At 45.9% G+C, this 27,589-nt stretch overlaps 1 long non-coding RNA gene across 4 annotated transcripts in view; it reads left to right on the forward strand.

Annotated features, from left to right (window-relative positions):
• Nucleotides 1-27,589, forward strand: part of LOC147583343 (uncharacterized) — a 103,353-nt gene that overhangs the window by 74,511 nt on the left and 1,253 nt on the right. For 2 of the 4 annotated variants that reach the window (XR_015248116.1, XR_015248114.1), the window contains exons 2-7: nucleotides 5,893-6,018; nucleotides 14,651-14,773; nucleotides 15,133-15,197; nucleotides 17,237-17,347; nucleotides 22,663-23,048; nucleotides 24,427-26,219. This is a non-coding gene — a long non-coding RNA (uncharacterized LOC147583343). Of the gene's footprint in view, nucleotides 1-5,892; nucleotides 6,019-14,650; nucleotides 14,774-15,132; nucleotides 15,198-17,236; nucleotides 17,348-22,662; nucleotides 23,049-24,426; nucleotides 26,220-26,460; nucleotides 26,538-27,589 lie in introns of all 4 variants that reach the window. The other 2 variants (XR_015248115.1, XR_015248117.1) reach the window with 2 other exon arrangements.

Below are 27,589 nucleotides of genomic sequence, written 5' to 3' on the forward strand. Positions count from 1 at the left end.
ATGGTGTGTGGTCCAGGTTCATTTTTCTGCATGTTGCTGTCCGGTTTTCCCAGAACCACTTGCTGAAGAGACTGTTTTTATTCCATTGGATATTCTTTCCTGCTTTGTTGAAGATTAGTTGGCCATATGTTTATGGGTCCATTTCTGGGTTCTCTATCTGTTCCATTGATCTGAGTGTCTGTTTTGTGCTAGTACCATACTGTCTTGATGATTACAGCTTTGTAGTATAGCTTTAAGTCCGTGATTGTGATGCCTCCTGCTTTGGTTTTCTTTTTCAAGATTGCTTTGGCTATTCGGGTCTTTTCTGGTTCCATACATATTTTAGAATTGTTTGTTCTAGTTCTGTGAAGAATGCTGGTGTTATTTTGATAGGGATTGCATTGAATATGTAGATTGCTTTGGGTAGTATTGACATTTTAACAATATTTGTTCTTCCTATCCAGGAGCATGGAATATTTTTCCATTTCTTTGTGTCTTCTTCAATTTCTTTCATAAGCTTTTTATAGTTTTCAGTGTATAGATTTTTCATCTCTTTGGTTAGATTTAGTCCTAGGTATTTTATGGGTTTTGGTGCAATTGTAAATGGGATCGATTCCTTGATTTCTCTTTCTGATGCTTCATTGTTGGCATATAGGAATGCAACCAATTTCTGTGCATTGATTTTATATCCTGCCACTTTGCTGAATTCATGGATCAGTTCTAGCAGTTTTTTGGTGGAAAATTTTGGGTCTTACATATATAGTATCATGTCATCTGTGAAGAGTGAAAGTCTGACCTCCTACTGACCCACTTGGATGCCTTTTGTTTCTTTGTGTTGTCTGATTGCAGAGGCTAAGACTTCCAATACTATATTGTATAACAGTGGCGAGAGTGGACATCCCTGTCTTGTTCCTGACCTTAGGGGGAAAGCTCTCAGTTTTCCCCCATTGAGGATGATATTAACGTTGGGTCATTTATATATGGCTTTTATGATCTTGAGGTATGATCCTTCTATCCCTACTTTCTTGAGGGTTTTTATCAAGAAAGGATGTTGTATTTTGTCAAATGTTTTCTCTGCAACTATTGAGAGGATCATATGGTTCTTGACCTTTCTTTTATTGATGTGATGTATCACAGTGATTATTTTGCAGATATTGAACCAGCCCTGCATCCCAGGTATAAATCCCACTTAGTCGTGGTGAATAATTTGTTTAATGTATTGTTGGATCCAGTTGGCTAGTATCTTGCTGAGGATTTTTGCATCTGTATTCATCAGGAAAAATGGTCCGTAGTTCTCCTGTTTAGTGGGGTCTTTTTCTGGTTTTGGAATCAAGGTAATGCTGGCTTCATAGAATGAGTTTGGCAGTTTTCCTTCCATTTCTATTTTTTGGAACAGCTTCAAGAGAATAGGTGTTAACTCTTCCTTAAATGTTTGATAGAATTCCCCTGGAAAGCCATCTGGCCCTGGACTCTTGTTTTTTGGGAGATTTTTGATTACTAATTCTATTTCCTTACTGGTTATGGGTCTGTTAGAATTTTCTATTTCTTCCTGTTTCAGTTTTGGTAGTGTATATGTTTCTAGGAATTTGTCCATTTCTTCCAGATTGCCCATTTCATTGGCATATACTTGCTCATAATATTCTCTTATTATTGTTTTTATTTCCACTGTGTTGGTTGTGATCTCTCCTCTTTCATTCTTGATTTTATTTATGTGGGTCCTTTCCTTTTTCTTTTTGATCAAACTGGCTAGGGGTTTATCAATTTTGTTAATTCTTTCAAAGAACCAGCTTCTGGTTTCATTTATCTGTTCTATTGTGGGTTTTTGTTTTTGTTTTTTGTTTTTGTTTTTTGGTTTTAATAGCACTGATTTCTGCTCTAATCTTTATTATTTCCTGTATTCTGCTTGTTTTGGGTTTGGGTTGTTCTTTTCCCAGCTCTTTAAGGTGTAAAGTCAGGTTGTGTATATGTGACCTTCCTTCCTTCTTTAAGAAGGCCTGTATTGCTCAATGGAGTATTACTTGGCAATCAAAAGGAATGAAATCTTGCCATTTGCAACTACATGGATGGAACTGGAGGGTATTATGCTATGTGAAATTAGTCAGAGAAAGAGAAAAATCATATGACTTCACTCATATGAGGACTTGAAGAGACAAAACAGATGAACATAAGGGAAGGGAAACAAAAATAATATAAAAACAGGGAGGGGGACAAAACAGAAGAGACTCAAAAATATGGAGAACAAACTGAGGGTTGCTGGAGGGGTTGTGGGAGGGGGGATGAACTAAATGGGTGAGGGGCATTAAGGAATCTACTCCTGAAATCATTGTTTCACTATATGCTAACTAATTTGGATGTAAATTTTAAAAAAGAAAAAATAAAACTAAAAATAAAATAAAGGGTCCCTGGGTGGCTCAGTCAGTTTAAAGAAAGAAAGAAAGAAAGAAAGAAAGCCTGTATTGCTGTATACTTTCTTCTTAGGACCACGTTTGCTGCAACTCAGAGGTTTTGGGTTGTGGGTTGTGGTGTTATCATTTTCATTGGCTTCCATGTACTTTTTTTTTTTTTTTGAGACAGAGAGAGACAGAGAGAGACAGACAGAGCATGAACGGGGGAAGGGCAGAGAGAGAGGGAGACACAGAATTGGAAGCAGGCTCCAGGCTCTGAGCCATCAGCCCAAAGCCCGACGCGGGGCTCGAACTCACAGACTGCGAGATAGTGACCTGAGCTGAAGTCGGACGCTTAACCGACTGAGCCACCCAGGCGCCCCAACTTCCATGTACTTTTTAATTCCCTCTTTAACTTCTTGGCTAGCCCACTCATTCTTTAGTAGGATGTTCTTTAGTAGGATGTTCTCCAGATATTTGTTACCTTTCCAATTTTTTTCTTGTGGTTGACTTTGAGTTTCATAGCGTTGTGGTCTGAAAATATGTATGGTATGATCTCGATCATTTTGTACTTGTTGAGGCGTGATTTGTGTCCCAGTGTGTGGTCTATTCTGGAGAACATTCCATGTGCACTGGAGAAGAATGTATATTCCACTGCTTTAGGATGAAATGTTCTGAATATATCTGTTAAGTCCATCTGGTCCAGTGTGGAGTTGCTTTCTTATGTTAGGTATGACGCTGGAAGGCAAGAATGTAGAAATTAGTGAAAAGCAGCACCAGATTTCCAGGGCACACTGCTGTGTGAGGGATAAGGCTACGGAAAAGTGTACAGCAATGGGGAAGGGCCATGAAAGAAGTCACTGGAAAACAGTCTTGTGCTTGGGCTCCAAATCCAGGTGGATTGAGCCTCTGTTGTTTTGTCCAAAAAAGGAGAGCACGAAGTGCCTCACTGGGATGTTGCTGTGCATACATGAGATGGTGTCTGTAGACTCCTTGTGCACTGCCTGGTGCGGGACGGGCAGTCTGGGCTTGAAGCTGAAAATAAAAACTAGGATTAGTATCATTCACCAACTCTTCTTAGAGAAAAGGAGCTTTCTTGGAAGAGTAGATGATTAGGCTGTGAATTAAAAGTGGGAAGAATTTTGGGATGCCCAGGTGGTTCAGTCTGTTAAGCGTCCGACTTTGGCTCAGGTCACGATCTCACGGGTCATGAGTTCAAGCCCCGCGTCGGGCTGTGTGCTGACAGCTGGGAGCCTGGACCCTTCTTCAGATTTTTTGTCTCCCTCTCTCTGCCCCTCCCCAGCTCACACTCTGTCTCTCTCCCAAAAATAAAATAAACATTAAAAAAAAATTTTTTTTTTAAGTGGGAAGAATTTCACCAAGCAAAATAGGAGACCAGATCATTCTGCAGCAAGGACTACAGAGGGCAAAATAATGAGATGTTCCACATACAGGAGGGTGCTCAAAGCACAGAGAAGTGTGAGGATGGCCCAATCGTGCAGAAAATTGCTAAGGAATTGAATTTTTATTCTTCAAATCAGTGAGCCCCAAACTAAGGTGTGTGACCTCTTAGAAGTTACCTCAAATGATTCATTTACTGGTTTGCTGGGATATAAAATTAGAAGTTTTGTATTTTAAAAATTTCATTCTTTAAAATTTTTACAGGTTGCATGTTTGAACGTCCAGGTTTTGTATAGTAGCACATCGATGCAGTGTATAAATGGACCTATATTGCGGGGGCTCTAAAAACTGTAGGCACGTAGGGGTGTGTGCACACAAATGTTGTGAGATGTGGTGAGGGGTTCTAGGCAGGAAAATGATGTGTGCAGCTCTGGTTTTCTGATGGACCTTTAAGAGAACAGGAGGAGCACAGATAGAGCGTGACAGAGGTAACAGCAGGGCCAAGAGGGAGGAGTCCGCAGTAGCCCAGCTTTATTTCCAGATTCCCAACAGGCTAATCTTGGAATCTTTGTGATTCACGAACAAGAAGAGGAACGTCTCTGGAATGTCCATGAAATCCCCAAATCATAAACCATTCTGTTTTTCTTAAAAACAAATTCTATTTATGTTTTTAAATAATGAGTGACCATAATAAGTGGTAAATATTTTTTCTGTGATGGGGTTATTTACTTGCTCTTGATTTTCTGCTGTAAAGATATAGCAACATGTGAATAGTTGTTTTTTTTATTGCTGAGAAATATATTGTAACAAGAGGACATAGGTAATATATGTAAAATAATATGTAATATATGTAAAAATGATCTCCACCTAATATATCTGATGATAAAAAATGTAAGATGGGAATACGGACACAAAAGCCAACTGAAAATCATCTTAAAACACTTGAAATGCCATATTTAGTATTTATCCATTTGCCCACTTTTTATTTTTTAAAACCTTTTTTTTTTAATGTTTGCTTATTTTGAAACAGAGAGAGAGAGAGAATGGGGGAGAGACAGAGAGAGGAAGAGGAGAGAGAATTCCAAGCAGGCTCTATGCTGTCAGTGCAGAGCCCAACGTGGGGCTCAAACTCATGAACCGTGAGATCACGACCTGAGTTGAAATTAGGAGTCAGGTGCTTAAGTTGTTTTTAAATTGTAGTTGACATGCAGGGTTCTATTAGTGTCAGCCAGTTGTCCATTCTTTAAGTGAAAACTTTAAAACCACACAGCACCAATTCCCCTGTTGTACGGTCTTGATCCTCATTTCATGACGGCTATCCCAGAACCAGAAAATTTTCTTCCATTTCGCATTGACATTAGTTGAATTTTTAAGAGTGCGTCCAAAACCGTCTTCAAATTGGGCATTAGGGTCGCTGGCTGCTTCACATAAGCTTATTCCCTTTTACTGATGAAAACATTTTGTCTCTTTGCCCTGGCTTGGGATTTGCTATCAAACGTATAATCTGCGTTGCTCTGCTGATTCAGTTTTCCATCGGTTTCTAATTCCCCACTGGAGTATTCCGCAACAGCATTCCTATTTTCTTCTGTTTGTATTTCTTCTGTCAAAGTAACCTATAGCATGTAAACACTGGAAAACTGTGAACACGACCGGGGAGTGTTCAAATAACAGACATGTGGATCTCTTAGCAAGGTTGATGCCACTAGACAGAATCATGTGTTGAAGTTCCAGAATTTAAGGACTTATTCTGCTTCTTAAACGTGTTACTTCTTGGAATCCCACTCACAGGATTTATATGAAATAGACCGTGTGTATAAATTTATTACCATTGTTTCCACGAATGGCTCCTTGTCAGCAGACCATACCTCAGACACACTTGTAACATGGCAACAGCTACGAGTCAGACTGTGTGATTAGACGGTGAACTTCCCTGCTCCATGCTCCAGCCCCGGTGCCTGAAAATGCCGTCCTTACCATTCAATTCCCTCATCAGCGTTTCCTGCCCTTGACATCAGTGGATTCCCTTGAAACCGTAACATCTCTGTGTTGACTGTGAAGCTGTGAGTGTCACTGCATTCTTTTTTTTTCCATTTTTCCTAATTTCTTGACTGGTTTTTTTCCCCCTCAGGATTTGTGACAACAGATTTTGCAGCCGGTACAGAGAAGGAATTCCTGAATGGAAACACTAAGTCCAAGTACAAAGTCACAAAGAACTGAACTAGAGAGAAGGGCTGGATCTGAGCATCTCTGAGAGGTATGAGGCAAGAGCATTTAGCCTCTGCTAGGAACGTAAAGAGCAAGGGGTGCCTGGGTGGCTCAGTCGGTGAAGCACCTGACTCTTGATTTCAGCTCAGGTCACGGTCTCACGGTTTGTGGGATCGAGCCCCGTGTAGGGCTCCGTGCCATCAGTGGGGAGGCTGCTTGGGATTCTCTCTCTCTCTTGCCCCTCCTCTGGTGCTTCATTTTCTCACTCTCCAAACAAAGAAGTAATCATTAAAAAAAAATGTGAAGAGTAAGAAAGAGACTGCTTCAGAATGACTAGAATAATCTATTTCTGTAAAGACAAGGCCATCTGCTCTAGGCAATGATCAAAAGAAATGTGATTAATTAATGTCCTGGTCATCTATTTCTGTGTCACTAATCATCCCCAAACTTAGCAGCTTTCAATAGGGAAATGCGAATCAAAACCACAATGAGGTATCAGTCCACATCCGTTAGGGTGGCTATCATAAAAAACAAACAGAAAATAACAAGTGTTGGCAAGGATGTGGACAAATTGGAACACTTGTGTATTGTTGGTGGGACTGTAAAAAATAAAGACTACCACATGATCCGTCAATACCGCTTTGGGATCTATAACGACTTAAAGTAGGGACTTGACCAGATACTTTCACACCCATGTTTATAACTGCATTATTCATAATAGCCAAAAGGTGGAAACAGCCTAAATGTCTCTTGATAAATGAATGGATAAATAAAATGTGGTGTAAACATGGAATGGAATAACATCCAACGTTAAAAAGGAAGAAAATTCTGAAACATGCGACAAAATAGATAGACCTCGAGGACCTTGTGCTAAGTGAAATTTAGCCAGTCACGAAAGGACAGCAACTGTAGGATCCCACTTATATGAAGTACCCAGAGTCATCAGACTTCAGAGGCCGATAGTAAGATGGCAGTTCCCTGGGGCTGGGGGCAGTGGGGAGTTGCTGTTTAATGGATGCACAGTTTCCAACGGGAGGATAAAAAAAGTTCTAGCATTGGATGGTCGTGATGGTTGCACAACAGGTGAATGTACTTAATGCCACGGAACTGAGCGCTTAAATGTACTAAATGGCTAAATGTTCTCTCACCAGTAATGTTTGTGAACATGAACATAGTCTGCGATCAGCGGAGCTGGTGTAGAAAGTCCATAGGCTTGGAAAAGTCTGGGAAGCCTTTTGGAATCTAGAAATGTTATGTTTATTTTACCACACTCACACAAAAGAGAGCAAACTGCTGTTCTTGACCAGAGTGATGACCCAGCAGTGGGGTGCAGTCATGGCCTGTGTCAGTCCCAAGTGACGAACAAGAATTTATAGATGCAGCTTGGGTTCCTAGTGCAGGTTTCTCCTAAGTGCCGGAGGGGGAAGTGTGTCTTGGGCTGGCTGTGCAAGCTGGACAGGCCATTTCCCCATCTGGAACAAGAGGCTGGGATGGGGTGGCCTTCCATGAACCTCCAGGGCTCCCTTGCACCCTCCGAGGGGACAGGCCATCGTGAGAGGAGAGGTCAGGCTCTAAACTCTCCTGGATTTGAACCACAGACTGCCAGCTCCCAGGTTGGGTGGCCTTCGTAGCATTCTTTAATTGTGTCACACCCACCATCTTTTTTTTTTTTTTAATGTTTTTATTTATTTTTGACACAGAGAGAGACAGAGTATGAGCAGGGGAGGGGCAGAGAGAGAGGGAGACACAGAATCCGAAGCAGGCTCCAGGCTCCGAGCTGTCAGCACAGAGCCCGATGCAGGGCTCGAACCCACGAACTAGAAGATCATGACCTGAGCTGAAGTCGGACGCTTAACCAACTGAGCCACCCAGGCACCCCAACACCCACCATCTTTAATAGGCTGTTTGTGAAGTTTAAGTGACAAAACATGTGTAATGCTTAACATACATTTAGGTCTACAACCTAATAATTGCTTAAGAAGTATAATTCTCACTACTTAAAAAAAAAAAAAGAAGAAGAAACCTAGTGGCTCAAAACAATAGCAATCATTTTATTATCTCTGATGGTACCGGGAGTTGCCTGGGGTCAGCAAGGCCTTTCTCATTTGGGATTGCATTTGGGGGTGGCTGGGGTAGAAGTCACCATGAAGCCTTCCTCACTTACATGCATGATGGGTGATACTGGCTATCTGCTGGGACCTTGGCTGGGGTTGTCACCTGGACCGCTTATTCAGAGCCTCTTCATGCACGTGGCCTGGGCTCGCTCAGAGCACGGTAAGGTAGAGGTCTAAGAGCGCAATGTGGAAATGCATGGCATTTTTATGATCTAGCCTTGGTCCCCTCTGCCACCCTCTAGTGATGAAGGCAGTTATATTGTAAGGAAAGTATGTGAGAGACACAGTGATAGCCATTGTAAAAACTTTTACTAGTGGTTCTTTTTTTCCTTCCTCTGTTTAAAAAAAAAAAAAATTTAAAAATGTTTATTTTTGAGAGAGAGACAGAGTGTGAGTGTAGGAGGGGCAGAGAGAGAGGGAGACACAGAATCTGAAGCAGGTTCCATGCTCGGAGCTGTCAGCACAGAGCCCGACACAGGACTCAAATCCACAAACTGTGAGATCATGCCCTGAGATGAAGTCAGATGCTTAATGTGGGGCTCGAACCCGTGAACTGCGAGATCATGACCTGAGCCGAAGTCAGACGCTTAACCGACAGAGCCACCCTGGCGCCCCTCCTCCCTCTATTTTTAAGTCCCCTCATTCATGAAGTGCTTGAAGAAGGCAGAGAACTGGTTGTTTTCCCAGATCACAAATTGTCGCAAGGATGGCACTGGAGACCATTCCTGTCCTCTGTGTATTTCCGTGTGCCTGTGTCTTGTCTGTCAGTGGTGGTGACATGTACGTGAGAGGAGACCCCACAAATGGACAGAACAGCTTAGCGTTTCTGCAGCTGGAGCAAACAAAAGACCTCAGATACACGCACACCCTTCCATATGCTGAGACCAAGAGCTGCCGTGAATATTCTCCTGAAAATCATTGCAAAATGGTCTTCCCTCCAACATTCTTATTTACGATCAACATATTGGAATGAACATTTTCTTCCCCTCTCCTGTTCATCTTTCTGGATCTTCTGTAGATTTCTTTTGAGAAGAGAAGATCACGGTCCATATCGTGATGTTGTCTGGTGGATGAAATTTTCTAGATCATCTTCTTTAAAAGAAAGACGACAGAAACGTGATTCTGCTTTTTCAAATATAGCTGAAAATTAAAATAATTTTTTTATCACCGATCCTAGTAATTTTCCCAACGCTGGTCACAAGATACACAGATTGAGAAAATAAAATCATGCCTTCCCAAAGAAGGCAAGCCAAGTTTTGCCGCCTCCTTAAAAAAAAGTACATCACCCACAAACCTGATGATATGGCAGATCCACAGCTTGAGTTGGCTCTGAGAAAATGCCATAGAAGATTCACCAAGTCACAGTGGTACCTACACATATCCAAACAATAGCTGATGGAAGTATTTGCTTGTGGTGTCATTAATACACCAACCAGTGGCACTCGATGCAGAGTTCTTCCCAGGTCAGGATGAACTTGGCATTGAACTGTTGGATGAACGAGCACGACCGTTTTTACTTCATAGTCAAGTAAAACACTGAGGGTCCTACTAGACATGACAAGATGGAAAACTATAAGGAGTATTTACTTTTGAGGAGAAGTAGACCCTCTTTACTGCTGAAAGGAAACTGAGGACTGTCCTAATACTGTTGTGCTACTGCTGAGCCTTTAAATTTTTGTATATTTCGGGGCGCCTGGGTGGCTCAGTCGGTTAAGCGTCCGACTTCAGCTCAGGTCACGATCTCACGGTCCGTGAGTTCGAGCCCCGCGTCGGGCTCTGGGCTGATGGCTCGGAGCCTGGAGCCTGCTTCCGATTCTGTGTCTCCCTCTCTCTCTGCCCCTCCCCAGTTCATGCTCTGTCTCTCTCTGTCTCAAAAATAAATAAATGTTAAAAAAAAATCTAAAAAAAATTTTTGTATATTTCTTAGTCATCCAAGTAATATATAAATACATTCCTTTTTGTTTTGTTTTTATATATCTATTTTGAGAGAGAGACAGAGACAAAGAGAGAGAGACAGAAAGAGAATCCCAAGCAGGCTCCGCACTGTCAGCGCAGAGCCCAACACGGGGCTCGAACTCATGAACCCTGAGACCGTGACCTGAGCTGAAATCAAGAGTTGGATGCTTAACCGACTGAGCCACCCAGACACCCCGATATATAAATACATTCTTATACAAAGAATATAGACAGACAAGGCCAAAAGATTGCCTTCCTAGTTATTTCCCCAGTGCCCCTCTCCACCTGAGAGGCAAGTTCTTGCTGTTATTTCTGGCCATTTACCGCTTCTACACCTACCTAAAAAACACGATTGCTTTGCTTTATTGTACACGGGTGGAACCATTCTGTATGTACTGCTTTGTACCTTGTTTATACTTTATAATGTGTCCCAGAGATTGGTCTACTTTAGAGATTGCTCTGTTTCAGTGCCAGGGCTGTTCTCTAGAATTCCAGAACACGAACCATGGATCAGGCAGGCCTTTACTGATGGACATTCACAGTGACCATCACTGACCGTGCTTTTTTGTGCACAAGTGTGAGAAGTTCTCTAGGATAGACATCTACAAGTTGAATTACTGTGATGAGACTGTATTTTTAATTTTAGTTAATGTTGCCAAATTACCTTCCAAAAAACTGTGACAATTTACACCTCCAACCTACAGTATATAAATGTATCTGTTCTGAGCACCTTGCCAACAGCCTGAGTATATTTCATGGCATCTACCGACATATTAGTGACATTGGGCTTTTTCTATCCTTTTGCCCTTTGTCTTGCTTTTTGGTGAATCGCTTCTATGTCTGTTTCTTACTTGGGTTGTTGGACTCTCTTTCTCAAATTTCATCTTAGTCGATTACATGCTGTATATATTTAGAGGACTTTCTAAACTTTTGGAAGACAGGAATCATGCTTTATTCCTTTTTAAGGACCTGGGCGAAGTTATTTTTATGAAGTTTCCAAAATTAAAGACTGTTTTTGGGTAAGCCTCCACTACTCGTGAGCTTGCAAAGCCATGCGAGAAAAGTAGACGTAACATAGTCACTACTCTAAAAGTCAGTATCCTGGCGAGGACCAGAACTGTGCAGAAATACCTGGTCAGGAGATGAAACCAACCTAACACGTTTTCATGAGGAAATTGGCATGTCCTGTTTATTAGAAATTCAGACAGGAACGAGGGTAAAACCCCCAAAGCAAATGGTGTTCAAGGACAGACAGAGTTTGGTTTGCACCCTCAGGAAAGCTCGAGGTGAATGGACTGGCTGATGAAAGGGCTTTAAGTCCCCGTTGTTGAGAAAGCGCTGTTCCTGTAGGCTATGTCAGTGGAACTCTCCAGTCGTCGTCCCCTTCCACTGCTTACAAAGGTTTCTGTTGGACTGTGGACACCTCCTGGCTCAGTAGACCATCTTCAGACGGCTGTGTGAGAGGCTGGTGGTATCCTCTGTTCCTGTGGACGGCCTACCTTCCTCTCTGTCTCCCCCAGGGCTCACTTCCTGCTCTCCTGACATCCCTAAGCTTCCAGAGGGCTTCCCTGGTCTTTCCAAACCAAGCCATTTTCTAGTCTAGTCCCACCAGCCATTGAAGATTATGTTCGTGCTCCCAAACACTGCTGGCGAGGGAACAGGTTGGTAGTCTTTCTGGAGGGCAATCTGGTATTATGTTTCAGAAATCTTAAAAACGGGCATGTTGTAGGAGCTGAGGATTTATTGTAAGGGCACAGTGCCACAGAGATCTATATTCCACTGGAGTGGGTAAGATGCCAATGATCGATCTCTCTGCGGTGGTGTTATTTTTTCTTTCTGTTTAGTCTTTACCTCAAACTGCATTAGGAAGGAAAGCATACCAAAATGTTGATGAAGTTGGATACTGGGATTCTAACTTAGGGTGATTTTAAAAACAATGATGAATTTTGGCATTTCTCAAGCTTTCTTCAATGCCCATATGCACTTGCTTTTATGACTGGAAGGAAGACTTATTGAAAACTATCAGCAAATAAATTCCTCATAGAAAAAAAAAAGGCAGAGGGGAACGTATAGATTAAAAAGGAGTTAGGATGGGGCGCCTGGGTGGCGCAGTCGGTTAGGCGACCGACTTCGGCCAGGTCACGATCTCGCGGTCCGTGAGTTCGAGCCCCGCGTCGGGCTCTGGGCTGATGGCTCAGAGCCTGGAGCCTGTTTCCGATTCTGTGTCTCCCTCTCTCTCTGCCCCTCCCCCGTTCATGCTCTGTCTCTCTCTGTCCCAAAAATAAATAAACGTTGAAAAAAAAAAATTTATAAAAAGGAGTTAGGAAACATCAGTGTGACTTATTTGGCTCATGATGTGAACAAACTGTAAAAAACAAAACAACAAAAACCATAAGACCATTAGGCTAGTGTGACCACTGAGTGAATATTTGTAATTATGAAATTATTAATTTTTTAGATATGAGATTGTAGTCTTGGTATTAAAAAGCTCATGGGGGAGCCTGGGTGGCTCAGTCAGTGGTTAAACGTCTGACTTTTGATTTCGGCTCAGGTCATGATCTCACGGTTCCTGAGATCAAGCCCCACGTCAGGCTCTGGGCTGACAATGTGGAGTCTGCTTGGGATTCTCGCTTTCCCTCTCTCTCTGCCCCTTCCCTGCTCATGCTTACTCTCTCTCAGAATAAACTTTAAAATAAAAATTCATGACATGTATATAAGTATTTATGAATGAAATAATATGTGTAATACTTCTTTAAAATTATCTGGTGTGGGGGCGGAGGGGGTATATAGAAGAAACAGGTGGACTAAGAATAATTATTGAAGTTGGGTAATGAGCACTTAAGGACTATAAACTCCCTCTTTTTGCACATGTTTGCAAACGTGTGTGGTAAAACATTTGGAAAAGCCAGCAACAATGGATGTCACACTTAGACCCCCCTGGCGCACGGCAGGAATACACAGGAGTGGCATCGGGGCAGAGGCCCGCACTTTGCAATTAGTCCGCGAAGCCAGTTTTGGTCTGTATCCCTCCTTGTCTCTGTCTCATTCCATCCGCTAGTCTGCTCAGATTTTTTCACCTCAAATTGAAGCAGTTCAATCTCCCAATTCTCCCCCATTTTGCTTCTGTCATGGGCTTAAAAGTGATTTCTCTGCTTTGGCCAAGAGCCCACTGGCCTGATCACCCTTGACCCTGTCCCCGCTCAGGCGTCGTAGGCAGCGCTGGTGGGGCGTAGGCCGTGCCCGCTGGACTTGCTCCCTCAGCCCTGGAAGTGTGAGGTAGATGTCTGTCGTCTACCAGAATGCTAGCAGGGGAGGGTGCAGAGCACCAGCTTTCTCTAGTTCCAGGTTGGTGTTCTGGTTAGTGCATGTTGGTGTTACCATCCAAAGGAGGATGCCAGCCTTCTGAAGGCGAGCATCGGTTCCCTGAAGATAAATGTGGTGGCTATGTGTTGTTCCATCATCCATCCTTAAATGACTCCAGAAGTTCTCCTATGAATGTAAACTGATAATGGAAGTGAGCTGTATGTTTTCCTTATATATGCTTTCTTTCCTTAAAAAAATTTTTTTTAATGTTTATTTTTGAGAGAGGGGGAGAGAGAAAGAGAGATAGAGCATGAGCAGGGGAGGGGCAGAGAGAGAGAGAGAGAGAGAGAGAGGCAGAATCCGAAGCAAGCTCCAGGCTCTGAGCTGTCAGCGCAGAGCCCAGCATGGGGCTTGAACTTCCAAACCATGAGATCATGACCTGAGCTGAAGCTGGATGCTGAACCGACTGAACCACCCAGGCACCCCTATAAGTTCTTTATATACATTGCATCCTAACCCTTTATTTGATTTGTCATTTGCAAATATCTTCTCCCATCTTGTAGGTTGCCATTTAATTTAGTTGATTGTTTCCTTCACTGTGCAGAAGCTTTTTTTTTTTTAATGTCTTTATCTCTGAAAGAGAGGGAGGGGAGGGACAGAGCATAAGTTGGGGAGGGGCAGAGAGAGAGGGAGACCCAGAATCCGAAGCAGGCTCCAAGCTCTGAGCTGTCAGCACAGAGCCCAATGCGGGGCTTGAACTCAAGAACTGTGAGATTACAACCTGAGCAGAAATCAAGAGTGAGATGCTTAACCGATTGAGCCACCCGGGCGCCCCATATTTAATTATAAATCATCTGTTCTCTTACATTTTTCTTCATCTGACTATAAAATGCATTAGGGGGAGATGTGAATGCAAGTGAAATGTACAGTTTTGGGTTCCCTAATGATTTCTTGTATTTTGGGAATGCTTGTAATTATTTTCTTTTTATAATTATTTAGAGAGAGAGAGAGAGCAGGGGAAGGGCAGCGAGAGAGGGAGACACAGAATCCGAAGCAGGCTCCAGGCTCTGAGCTGACAGCACAGAGCCTGATGCGGGGCTCAAACTCACAAACTGTGAGATCATGACCTAAGGTTGAAGTTGGACACTTAACCGACTGAGCCAACCAGGTGCCCCAATACGCTTTCTTTTCTATTTCATTCCTATTTTAAAAAATCATGACCAATTGCAGCAGCCGGGTAGGCATGAGGAGGCATGGGGCTGGCGGGGGAGTGAGTGTGCCTCTCACATCTTTTCTCTCACTTCTCAGGCTTTGATGAACATGCATGTCACCAGCCATGTCAGCCTTGAACTTGTTTCCAAGAATCTATGCTGCTTCCTAAATATACTGAATTCTCCATTTATAAATACTCTCAAGTGGGACATCTTCATGGTACGTGCAGTGTCAGAGTGAGTTGGACCACTGCTTCCCCCAAGTGGGACGAAACTCCTGTGTAAGGTGGGGAGCCCTGCATGAAGGGTGCTCTGATCGACCCTAAGGGTGTCCGAGTCCCAGATGCTGGTCTCGTGGCTGCCTTGTTACCACTGCCCTCAGGGGCGTATAGGGATCGTCCTGATCTAGTCCCTCCTAAAATACTTTCTCCAGAACATAGGTTAGTCTGACCATGTCATTCCCTGACCAAAATCCTTCAGGACTCCTCCCACCCCCTGGGCACACTTCAGACCCCCCAGCGTGGCTTGTGTGGCCTTCACTTTCACCTTCTCACCTCACATGGTGCATTTCCTTTATAGGACAGACCTCATTTCGTCTCACACAAGCTGCTGCCTCTACTTGAAGCCTCTCGCCCCTTCATTTGGTACGTAATACTTGCTGAACAAAGGGATACATAAATGGCTAAACTATATGTATCTTTCCAGAACTGGCTCCGGTGGTTTTCCCCAGCCCGTATGTGGGTGGGATGATTTACTTACACACTCCTGTAGCATTTCATACGTTTCCTGTTTTGTTAGCAATCTGCTTGCGCTGTGGGTGCTGGTATTTACCTGTTGTGTCTCAGCCCCACGTCTGCCCTCCGCCCTTTGTTGGGGCTGGAAGTCTGCAAACTATAGTCCCTAGGCTCTATTTCGGGCCACATTCTTATGCCCTGCCAATAGAAAGCACAACGGGGGAAGGGTGGGGGCGCCTGGGTGACTCAGTCAGTTAAGCATCTGACTCGTGATCTTGGTTCGGGTCATGATCTCACACTTCGTGAGTTCGAGCCCCCCGCGTCAGGCTCTGTGCTGACCGTGCGGAGCCTGCTTGGGATTCTCTCTCTTCCTCTCCCCCCCTCTTTCTCACTCTCAAAAATGAATAAACTTAACTGAAAACAAAAAACACAACCGGGAGATCAGAAGGCAGGAGGAAGACAGAATCTCCTGACCTCTGGCTCCAATGCCACGGGGGTCGCCAGCTCAGCTGGCGTTTGTCGTGGCTGCCCGTGCTGCCGCTCCAGTGGTAGCAGGTTGGAGCAGTTTCAGATGCCAGGAGCACCTTTCGGCAGCTCCACAGCTTCGGCACATCCAGAACTGACTGAGGCGGCCTCGCAGCAAGATGGCGGCTCACACCCTCTGGTGGAGCACAGCTGCCCAGAGATGCTGGAACCTTCTCCTCTCTGGGTGTCCCCCTGCCTCCCTTTTGCCTCTCCAGTCTCCCTCATTCTGCCCTTCGCTCTTCTAGCCTTTAGAGCATCTTTGTCCCATACTTGCCTGGGTTAAATTTCCTGTTGGAAACAGACCAGGAGAGTTTCTCTGTACCTGACCAGTTTCCCTCTGAGAGAAACTCTACTTAGTTTCTTGAGGGCAGGGACTGTCTTATTCATTTTTATTTAAATGCTTCTGCCCAGTATAGTACCTAGAACACTAGTCTGGCAAGTGAGGAGGTAGACTGTGGAAAATTCTTGGGGAACGTACGGTTCTTATGGAAATTTATACAGGTTATTTAAATGTATTAAAAAAATGTATTCACTTTAACACCTCCTCCTAAGCACAGCCACCTTCTCACTCTCAATCTGTGTGGTTTGCATGGGACTGACTCCCATCCAGTGGCTCCAAGTGTGCATATAAACCAGTTTATGCCAATCACTGTCCACAGAGAGAATGTTCTGGAACTGTTGGAAGAGGAACTCTCTGCTCTCTGAATCTCAGGTGGACTCAAAATGCATTTCGGGGGGTGGGAGGGGGCGGGGGCAGAAACCTTAGCTCAAGTCTCCAGAGGTCAGTATGTCTCTTCCATTCAGGAACCTCACTATTTGTTAGTGGAAAAAAAAAAAAAAATGAAGTTTCCATTATTTTTGTGGCCACAAAGAAAAATGATCTTCATAAAATCTTAGCTGTGGCTACTGCCCGTGACCAGGCTGCTGATGTTATTAAAGTCATTTTTCTATATTAAATGAATATAAGAAGCACTTTGGGAAGAAAACTGGCGTCTGTTTCCAGCGATCTTGAAGGAGAACCCTAACCGTGTGAAAGGTGCAGCCTTGAATACAGGGTCATCTGCAGGTCAGGTGGCGGGGAATCAGAGGTAGTTCAGATAGGAGTGTGGTTGCTGTTGTGTAACGAAGAAAGCGAGCGCAAAACCAAGCGGTAGTTTAGTTGCTTTGTGGGTCTTCCGTATTGTGCATCCAACAGAGTGGCGCCCTCTGGGAAACAGTCTTCTTCGTCCTTCTTGGACGAGTGAGACCGAACCCTCCTTCCGCGGTCCGGCTCTGCCCCTGAATCTGCTTAGCAAGATGAAGGTGTTAGCAAGGGACAAGCCCTTACACTTGAACCAAGAAATATATGTGGAGAAACTACTGTGTGCAAAATACTTTGCTAGAACATTCTTCAGCTTTCACTCTTTATTTTAATCCCGTGGCAGGATGGTAGGTTGGCAGAGAGGAAGAGAAAGTCCAGCATGAAAATGTAGAGCCGGGAGTGGGACAGTCACACGGCCCTGCTGACAACTTCGGATTCTGACACTTTCCTTTGGGTAAGGCATTTTACCTTTTTGGGTCTCAGGCTTTGTAAAATGAGGCTCATAGCACTTATCATATTACAACGATGATATGAGATCATCCATATGCCTGGAAGAGAGAAATGAATTGGAAGAAACCTATTTATGCCCCGATGGTACAGCCTAGAATAAAGGGTCATCTAAAGTCAGATAGAACACACACGCCCTGCGATCTCTGGTGCTGTTGTCTTCTTTTCCATCCACAGAGTATCAGTATCCTATTTATTAAGCCTTGAAACTGTGAAAAACGTTTTAAATAGGCCCTGAGGGGTGGAGATATCTATGCACACATATACATGACACAGTCTTTGTCGACTCGAGCAGATGGACACTTTGATCACTATCATAGGCTATGCCAGAGAATCGTACAAGATGGTAGGTGAACACAGAAAGTGGAGAGGCAGGGGCGCCTGGGTGGCTCAGGTGCTTATAAGCGTCGGACTTCAGCTCAGGTCATGACCTCGCCGTCCGTGAGTTCAAGCCCCACGTCGGGCTCTGTGCTGCCAGCTAGAGCCTGGAGCCTGCTTCGGATTCTGTGTCTCCCTCTCTCTCTGCCCCTTCCCCACTCACACTCTGTCTATCAAAAATATTTTAAAAATTAGAAAAGAAAGGGGCGAGGCAAACCCTGACTTATTTTGGACCTTGAAAAACCAGAGGTTCTGGAAAATGGCTCACTTTTAAGGAAAGTCCTCCGTCATCAAAGAGTTCCAGCTCACAAGATGCTGTTCCCTTCATTGTAGGTGATAGATCTCTTTGACCTCCCAGTTCTAGGACCAATGTTCTTTTCTTCCAGTTTCCTTCTGCACCTTCCTCTTCTTCCTCCTCCACCTCCTTCTCCTTTTGTAGCCTCTCCACGGCACAGAAAGGGTCATGCCCGATTCTCCGGACGATCTCAAAACCACAATGGCAATGGTGCTATACTTGACCACTTGACCAAAGCAGACGGAGATGCATGAAGACTGGCCCAGGATTAGGCTTCTATGTGTTAGGGGCTCACGTGTCCTTGGCTGTGTTACCTTCAGCTACTGGATTTGGGCCGAGTAGAGTGGAGCTGATACAGAGTCAGCTCTGTTTTCTCACCTGTCGGCAAACCTAGTTGAGTGTCTTTCATATAGAGCCCCCTTAGCTAGGCACTGAGGAGAGAACTAGAATTCAGCGGACAGTCCCTGCTACCTGGGGATTTGTGGTCTAATGGGAATCAAGCGGGTAATTAACTTCAAGAGTTCGCAAGCCTTTGGAGAAGTCCAGGTTGCCATGGAGGCACGTACTAGGGAAGCTAGACGTACGTGGAAAACAGAGACCACCGCTCTGGGGAAGGGCTGTTGAAGCTGAAGGATGTGCAGGGATGAGCGAGGAGGCATCTGGCGACTCTCCTTTTCTACCTGCCATCACTTCCGCCTCCAGTATTAAGAAGTGGAGCCCAGATGCTATCCTTGCTCGTGGAGAGTGGCCCCCGCTCTTTAGCGGACACGACTCACAACTGAGAAAGGCAGAATGTGAGAAAGCAGTGCCAGCGCCAGCTCGCATAGTAGTGGGACGCCCAAGCTCGCAGCCGGGCTCCTCTAGGCGGCCGCGGCTGCTTCTGGGTGTGCCAGTCTGTTTCCCTGGATCGTGCAAGGGGGGGGTCGATGGTGGGTGCCGCCTCCTCCAGGAAGTCCACCTTGTGTCCTCAGGCTGCGGGAGGCTCTTCCTTTCAGACTGGCCTCGTCAGAGTTCCTGCAGCCCAGGCACAATGCCGGCCTTCTTCTAATTCCACGTCCCTTGCACTAAATTCTCCATTTTGACCGAGCTTAGTTGAGTTGCGTTTCTCACACAACCAAGGGTCCTGACTGATGCAGGTATGTTAACGTTTGGAGGGGCTGAAAGTACGTATCTTGAACCTAAATCTTAGCACAAGCCTTTGTAAAAATTGAAGCTAGAAAGAATCTTAAAAGAAGCTACTTACATCAAAATGAACTTCATATTAATGTGATGTCATCTACAAATATTTTATTAAGTTCTTAAAAGCACCTCTTCTAGATTTTTGGAATTCAGAATGTATGTTCTTATGTCCTTATACACTATTTAAAAAAAATTTTTTTTTTTTAATTTGAGACAGAGAGCAAGGGAGGGAGGGGCAGAGAGAGAGGGAAACAATCTCAAGCAGGCTCCGCACTGTTAGCAGAGGGCCTGATGCGGGGCTCAGACTCACAAACCGTGAGATCATGACTGGAGCTGAAGTCAAGAGTCAGACCCTTAACCAACTGAGCCACCCTGGCGCCCCTACACTGTTGAGACAATTCCTGTTATACTTTCACCCGTACATTTTGGCGGAGAAGCCGGGCGCCAAGCAGTCAGAGAGGAAGTGTGATCATAAGTAACACCTGGAGGAATGAGAAAGCCCTAGGACATTCTGAAAAGGGGCCCGGCATGTGAGTGGGCTCAGGGGGCATGCCCAGTGTTTTGAGAGGCGCAGGCAGCGGTCTCCTGGACGGAGACCAGCAGTGTGTTTCTGCGGAGACCAGCCCCTTTATGGAAGGAGGGATTAGTACATTGCATCCGTCAGCTAGGGCCGCCCTAGCACAGTACCACAGGTTGGACGGCTTAACCAACAGAAGTGTCTTTTCTTCATAGTTCTGGAGGCTAGCAGTCTAAGACCAAGGTGTCAGCGGGTTTAGTTTCTTGAGGCCTCTCCTTTAGTTCAGATGGCTGCCCTCCCACTGGACCCTACATGGTCTCTCCTTTGTGACTGTGTCCAAATTTCCTCTTCTTCTAGGGACACCTGTCACCTGGGATTACAGCCCACACCCTAGGACTTCATTTTACCTTAATTACCTCTTCAAAGGCCTCTTTCTGAGTCTAGTCCTATTCTGAGGTGGGGGGGGGGGGGGGGACTTCCAACACAGAACTTTTAAGGGGACACGACTTGGCCCATAACACGTGTGGAAACGTAGTCATGCTCCTTTTAGGTTTAGGAAAATGCCCCCAGGCACATAAGTAAAAGCAATGTTGGCAGCTCTACAAGAATTGGCATGATTATGAGCCAAAGATCTACGTTTGTCTGGCAAAAAAACGAAAGGAAGCTGTAACGTGGTCAGATGGGAGACAAGTGGGTCTTGCCTGGCAGGGGGGATGGGAGTGAGGACCCTGTAGTGGCACCGAATTAATGAGCCAGCCAAAGACGTGGGTATTCAGACGCACGACAGATGGGCATTGGATCTGAGTATAAAAATAACAGCGTGTGAGAGTAACCGATTAAATGTGCTGTTTCTAGAGGGATTTGGCTATGCTTAGAGGGGACAGGGGCTTAGAATCGGCTACTATAATGGGCAGCCAGAGGCGAGCCCATGGGTCTGACTGGCGGTCAGCCTTGGCTGGAACCTGGCCCACCTCCAGGAAGTGGCCCTCCGAGGGGGCACGTGCCTCCATTGCTGGACATCTCAGAGATTAGAAAGTTCTTGAGTTTACATCTTTAAAAAATTTTTTTTAACGTTTATTATTTTTTGGAGAGAGTGTGCAAGTGGGGGAGGGGCAGAAAGAGAGACACAGAATCAGAAGCAGGCTTCAGGCTCTGAGCTGACAGGGGGCTCGAGCTCACCAACAGCGAGTTCATGACCTGAGCCAAAGTTGGATGCTTAACTGACTGAGCCACCCCGGTGCCTCAACACTTTTTTTTTTTCTTTTAAACATAATCCCTGGTCTTTTTTTTTTTTTTTTTTTAAGTTTATTTATTTTGAGAGACAGAGACAGCATGAGTGAGGGAGGGATGGAGAGGGAGAGAGAGAATCCCAAGCAGGCTCCGTGCTGCCAGTGTGGAGCCCAGTGTGGGGCTTGATCCCAGGTGATTGTGACCTGAGCCGAAGCCGAGAGTTGGACACTTAACCGAGACACCTAGTTGCCCCAATACAGTTTTGTTGTTGTTGTTAGAATGAGCAGGGGAGAGGGGTAGAGAGACAGAATCTTGAGTGGGCTAAACACTCAGCACGGAGCCTCACATGGAGCTTGATCCCACGACCCTGGCATCACGACCTGAGCCCAAATCGAGAGTTGGACGCTCAACTGACTGAGCCACCCAGGCACCTGCACTCAAACCTCAGCGATTGGACTTCTAAAGCAACAGAAGCATATCTCCTCTTCCCCTTCGTACGTGACCTACTTCTAAACCTTGCAACACCCCTCAGTATTCATGTGTTTGAAGCAATGTGCTATCCAGTTCCTTCGCTTGTTTCTTAAGTGGTAGGATTTCAAATTCTGTCCTCTCCACTTTGTCAAAACGTCTGCTAAAACAGGTCCCCAGAAAAATGCTCTCACATGTGGAACGGATGCTGCTTCCCGTGAACAGGACCGACAGTCCACCAGAAGTTTGCATTTGTTTTTTTTTGTTTGTTTTTTTTAGTAGTCACTGATGTTCTGTATTAGTGGTCAAGCAGCAGAAACCTGGGTTAATTTTGGAAAAATGCAAGCTAATGATTGGTAAGCACTTGCTGTATTAATTATCTAATGCCGTACAACGAATTCCCCCCAAGTTTAGCCACTGAAACCAACATTCATCACCTCCGTTTCTCGGGATCAGGAATCTAAGAGTGGCTTGTGGGGGTGGCTCCAGCTGAGGGTCTTTCCGGAGTCTGTGGTCAAGATGTTGGCTGGGGCTGCAGACTCGGATCTGGCACGGGAGAGTCACTTCCGAGCTCCCTCGGAAGCTGCTGGCTGGGGCTTTGGCTCCTCGCCACGGGGCCTATCCTCATGGCACGGCTTCCTCCAGGGTGAATGACGCCGGGCCTCAGTGTCTTTTATGACCTCATCTCGGAAGTGATGTACCGTCAATTCTGCCACACTCTATTGGCCACAGACCAGCCCTGGTAGAGGGTGGGGATAACGGGGGCCACCCCAGAGGCTGACCTTCATGTAGCATTCGCTACAGGCTGGTTCCTTTTTCCGGTGCTGGTACCAGCCGAGCCCTCTCCACGCGGCATCTCATTTAAGGCATTCCACATCCTCCAGAAGAGGTGCGGCGATCATCCCGTTTTACATTTGAGGCAATGGAGGCTCGGAAGTGCTAACTGATTCAACTCGTTTCTTAGTGACAGAGCGTGGATTAAAATGTAGGCTGACCTTCAAGAGCGAAATGCTCCTGCTTTTTACCCACGGTCTCTATTTAGACTCCTAACCAGGTCTTTTCCTAACCCATCTTTGTACAGATAATTTTTCTGAGTATAACTGAAGAATTTTGCATTTCACCTGTATTAAGTTTTACATGCTTATTCAGTATTACAGGGACACTTTCATTCTTAATTCTTTTATTTTTTTTTCAGTTTTTAAAATTTTCACTGATTTTGAAAGAGACACGAAGAGCAAGCAGGGGAAGGGCAGAGAGAGAGAAAGAGGGAGCGAGCGAGCGAGGGAGGGAGACAGAAACCCAAGCAGGCTCCATACTGTCAGCACAGAGCCCGATGTGGGGCTTGAACTCAAGAACCGTGAGAGCACAACCTGAGCCGACATCAAGAGTCGGGCACTTAGCCAACTGAGCCGCCATCACGCCCCCATTCTTATTCTATCATTTGTGAATTCCTTCGGCCATCCTGATACCATCCACAGACCCCATCTACATGTAAGACAACCATGAAGAGATCAGCATGCACAGATGTGCCTACAAAACTGGATAAATATTAGGATCAGAATAAAAGCCCGGCGACAACACGTACGTAGTTTCTGAAGTAAAATTATCTACAAAATTGAAGTTTAAGTTTGCACTCCATAGCCACGTCTTGTCGATACGGACCCGAATATGTAACTCAGTCGTAAGTGAAGTCACCCAGTCCGTCCTTTCACGTTTATATAAAATTGGCTCAGGGCCTTCATCCGTTTCCCTTTAGGAAGACCAGCCTTTGCTCCCCCAGCATGCCAGCAAATCCGGGGTTTTTAATGTTTTTGTTGTCGCACGCGGGTCTGAACTCCTGTTCTCAGTCAACTCCGGCTGTTGCCTCCTGCGGGTGTTCTGCTCCCTCTGCTGTTCAGGGTCCTGGATGTAGAACCCAGCTCCTCAGTTTCCCCTAGAACCTACTCACAGATGACCCTATTTATACACCAGACCTTACTGAACACGCAGCGGGGAGGTAGGAGGGTTCGGCATCAAGGCAACATACAGTTGAACAGTCTTTTCTAAGATGTTTACTTTTGGGAAGGAGAGCGAGCAGGGGAGGGGCAGAGAGAGGGGGTCGGAGGATCTGAGGCGGGCTCTGTGCTGACAGCAGAGGGCTGGAGGCAGGGCTCGAACTCCCGAACTGGGAGATAGTGACCTGAGACGAAGTCAGAAGCGTAACTGAGCCACCCAGGCGCCCCTGGTCTTGTCTTAAATCCCTTTGATTATCCCAGTTGCTTGTTCCCTTCCCTAAAATCCTCACCTCTCAGTGCCCCTCCCTTAGAAAGCAGAGCATCTCAGCTCTTGGCCCCAGACAGAGCTCTGCTTTTATTATGTAAAAGTGTGCAGCCAGGAACCGGCAGAGGTTCTCAAGTGTTGATGCTTCCTCTTGCCCCCTTGAGCCTCTGTCACTTGGCCCATCAGTCTCTGTAAGTGCAGGCGAGGAGAAAGGTTTATGTTTTCAGCGGTATGGCCCCTCCAATTGCCTTTAGAAGACAGAACCTGTTGTCAGCATTGGCTTTTAAGCAGCATCGTTTTCTTCAACTCTGTCACACGTAGTGTTGAGCCAGTAGTACTAGGCGTCAAAAGAAGGGTGACAGGCTTCTTAGGTTGCCAGGGACTGTCGCGTTGGCTTGCGGTGGTTTGTAATAGCACCCCCTCACATTCTCAAAATGCCGTGCTTGGAGTCACGAATTACATGATCATTACAGTCGAGGAGCAGTTGATGAATTTTGAAAAGCTCTCGTTGATGTGTGAACATCAAAGAAAAGAGGGAATTGAGGTTACTTGGAATAATTGGGGCAAGAAGCTAGATTCATTTTGGAAAAAATGCTTTAGCCTAACTCATTTGAATACGTTGACCTGTGGTGACCTGACCTAGTCAGGCACTTATAATGCTGGGACCAAGGACCTTCCTAATGTCTTTGTTTTTTGACAGTGAATAGAATGGTTTATTTTTCGAAAATCACAGCACAAAGAGGGGACTCTGGAAAGCAGATGTATCCATGTTGCCGTTAGGTATCCAGAAGGAGAAAGCACAGGAACTGCCCAAGGAGGCCTCTTCTCTTCTTTGTGCCATAATATCACCAACACTCCTTCCAGAGGAAAGAACCCCACGCCCAGCAGGAGAATGAGGTCTTTGTTCAGTCAAGTAAGGGACATTTACTGAGTGGCCTTTCTGTAGCATGCATTTGGTGATGAACAATTCACGTATAGGTATGTATCACAAATACCTTTGTCTTGCTTCTGCCAGGGCCGTGGGAGGTTGGAGTGCAGACCGCTTTAGGTGGGGGGCAGAGTACGTTGGGGAGGACCTGGACCTGGGGAGACATTAAGTTAGACTCTGAAGGCTGGATGGGATCTAAACTGAGGAGTTGGAAGAGGGGAACCGAATACATGGAAAAACGTACTGTAGAGAGTGAGAGAGTGTTAGCACTGGGAATAGCAAAATGTCTGGGAACTTGACTGGATCAGTCTGGAAGGGAGATTCATGCAGAAACTGAGTGCAGGATAAATCAGAAGTGTGGGTACTGGAGGCAGGAACACCAAGAAGGGATTGGTTCTGATCCATCTAGAGGCTTGATGATAGGAATCTGGGTCAAGACCATGGCAGTGAGCATGGAAGAGAGAGGGAGATGGGCAGAAAAGATGGCGGACTGGATGGGGAGACAAAGGAGGAAGGACACTCAAAGAAGAGATTTTAGCACTTGAGAATAATTCGTACCGACTGTGGAAGAATGGAGACAAAGGAGACTTGTTGATGGTGGCCGTGAAGACCCCAAAAGGGAGGAAGAGACAGTGGGTCTCTGGATGAGCACATCTACCACATTTACGAGTCCTGTCCCTCATGTCACAGGATGCTGGAAGGTGTACGTTTCTCGACCTTGAACAAGGGAGAAAGGCTGGACTTCCATTCAGCAGACATTGTCAGGTGCTTGGGTGCCCCTCTACCAGGGGAGAGAGGAACACGGTATGTTCCTTGTTCCTGGTTCCCAGTCCACTGTAGAGGCAGACATATTTTAAGTTCTTAAAAATTCACAGAGCCAACAGCCTGTAGGCCCCTCAGCCTTTGGGTACCATCAACGATACATAACGTGGCAGCCAGTTCCACTGTGCCTGTAGGAAGCACTCAACCAGACTGGGGGAGAGCCCGAGACCGGTCCCGAGAGAAGAGAGCTGAGTGGCAAGGGCCACCTTGCTCTGAGTTCCACACTGCGGTCTCAGCAAAGATGGACTCAGCAGATAGCTATGTGAGGGTCCCCACCTCCCGTTTCCTCTGAGAAGCAGCCAGCCTTACGAACCAACACGTACCCTGTCCCCGCACACCTACCACGCACACTCTTGGCAACGGCAAGGAGGCAACGGACGGAGACCAACTCGGTTGACCAGATTGAATTTCCCAGGTACCAGGGCCACGAGGCAGACAGAGGCTTGGTGGTCAGGAGCAGCAGGGGCAGTACGAGAAGCGGGGACCAGGGACAGGCTGGGACTGCAGAGATCTGCGAGATGCCCGCGGCAGATGCAGGGGAGAGCAGGTTGTGGGGATGGTGGCCTTCCAACCAGCGCCAGTGTGGACAGAGGCCAACTGACGAGATGCCTTCTTCTCATGGATACTGGACGCACTGAGATGATCCCTGCCGCCACCACAGAAGAAAGAAGGCGTCCCTAAACTACAGCAAAGGCCGATTTATCTGAGTCTACCATGAACTCAGATGAACTTCACACCACAAGGTAGACTATGGATTCTAGAAGACTGATTGATTTTAATGTTTTTTCATTTTGGAGAGAGAGACTGAGCACGAGCAGGGGAGGGGCACAGAGAGAGAGGAAGACACAGAATCCAAAGCAGGCTCCAGGCTCTGAGCGGTCAGCACAGAGCCGGACGCGGGGCTCGAGCCCAAGTTGGATGCTTAACTGACTGAGCCACCCAGGCACCCCCTCGAGAAAGGATTTAAATGTTACTCTTTTGCAGACCTGAGTCTGTGCACGTGGACCGCTGCAGTGTGGTATGCCAGAGGCAGACGGAGCCCCGGGTGCCTTCTAGGACAGGTGAGCCATCTGAGGAGGCCAGGGTGGGCGAGGAGTCAGTCACACTGAGCCCCGGGACTGTCGGCTAAAGGAGAGCAATGGGAAAGCAAGGGGAACCGAGCTCGGGGACCAAACCTGAAGTCCCTTCACATCCGGGGCACTGGGATTCCTGAGGGTTCTAAGAGAAGCGACATGACCCCATTTTCATTTAGAATCACCATTCTGGGTCTGTGTAAAGAAAGGCCGGGCATTGGCGAACTCTGGGATCCCTGCTTCTGGAAGCCACGTTTTTCATTCTCTCTCCTATCGTACCTGTGTCCCTAACATCACACTGATTCGAATCACTCCGACAGGAGGTGCAGGAGGAAAGGCATTTCTTTCCAGATTTTATAAAGTGACGATCAGCGGCAAGCCCAGGATGGGGGTCTGGGAAGTCAGTTACTGCTTAGTATCGAAATTGGCGGAGTTTCAATAGCCTGAGTCTTGGTTAGAGAAGCCAGAATAAACTGGCGTGGTATTTAGCACATACAAAGGTTTCCTACACAGACGTGCACACATAATCCTTATTCAGTGTTGACTGAGCATGAAAAGAAACTGAGAAATGTGCCTACTTTTATTTACACAGTTTACTTAAAAGCGGTGGTTCACATGCTCCGTGTCGCCTGTCCTCTGACGGAGGTTGGGCTGGGGGTGCCCTGGGCAGCCCAGTTCTGTGGGGGGTCTTTGTGACGTGTTCCTGTACCCCCTCCCTGCATCTGCTTCCTCTGTCCTCTCGATGATTCAGTAAGCCACTGGCTACTTTATAACAAATTCCCTTCTAGGACTGGAGAGGATTTTGCTTTCTATGTGCTGACCACCACAGGTCAAATGCATACTTTAAAAAAAAAAAAAATCAAATACACAGCGGTTAAGATCACGGCCTCTGAAGGCCGCCTGCCTGCTACCTGACCTGAGACAGATGTATTCGGCCTTACGGGCTCTGGCTTCCTCTCTGTTAGATAACAAGGTTGGTGGCGGGGGGGTCCTGTTTCGGAGTTGGGACGAAGAATACAAATGGTGCTTGCAACAACGCC

This window comes from Puma concolor, chromosome A2 (genome assembly GCF_028749965.1).
Source record: "Puma concolor isolate L17-30 chromosome A2, mPumCon1.1.hap2, whole genome shotgun sequence".
Lineage (NCBI taxonomy): Eukaryota > Metazoa > Chordata > Mammalia > Carnivora > Felidae > Puma > Puma concolor.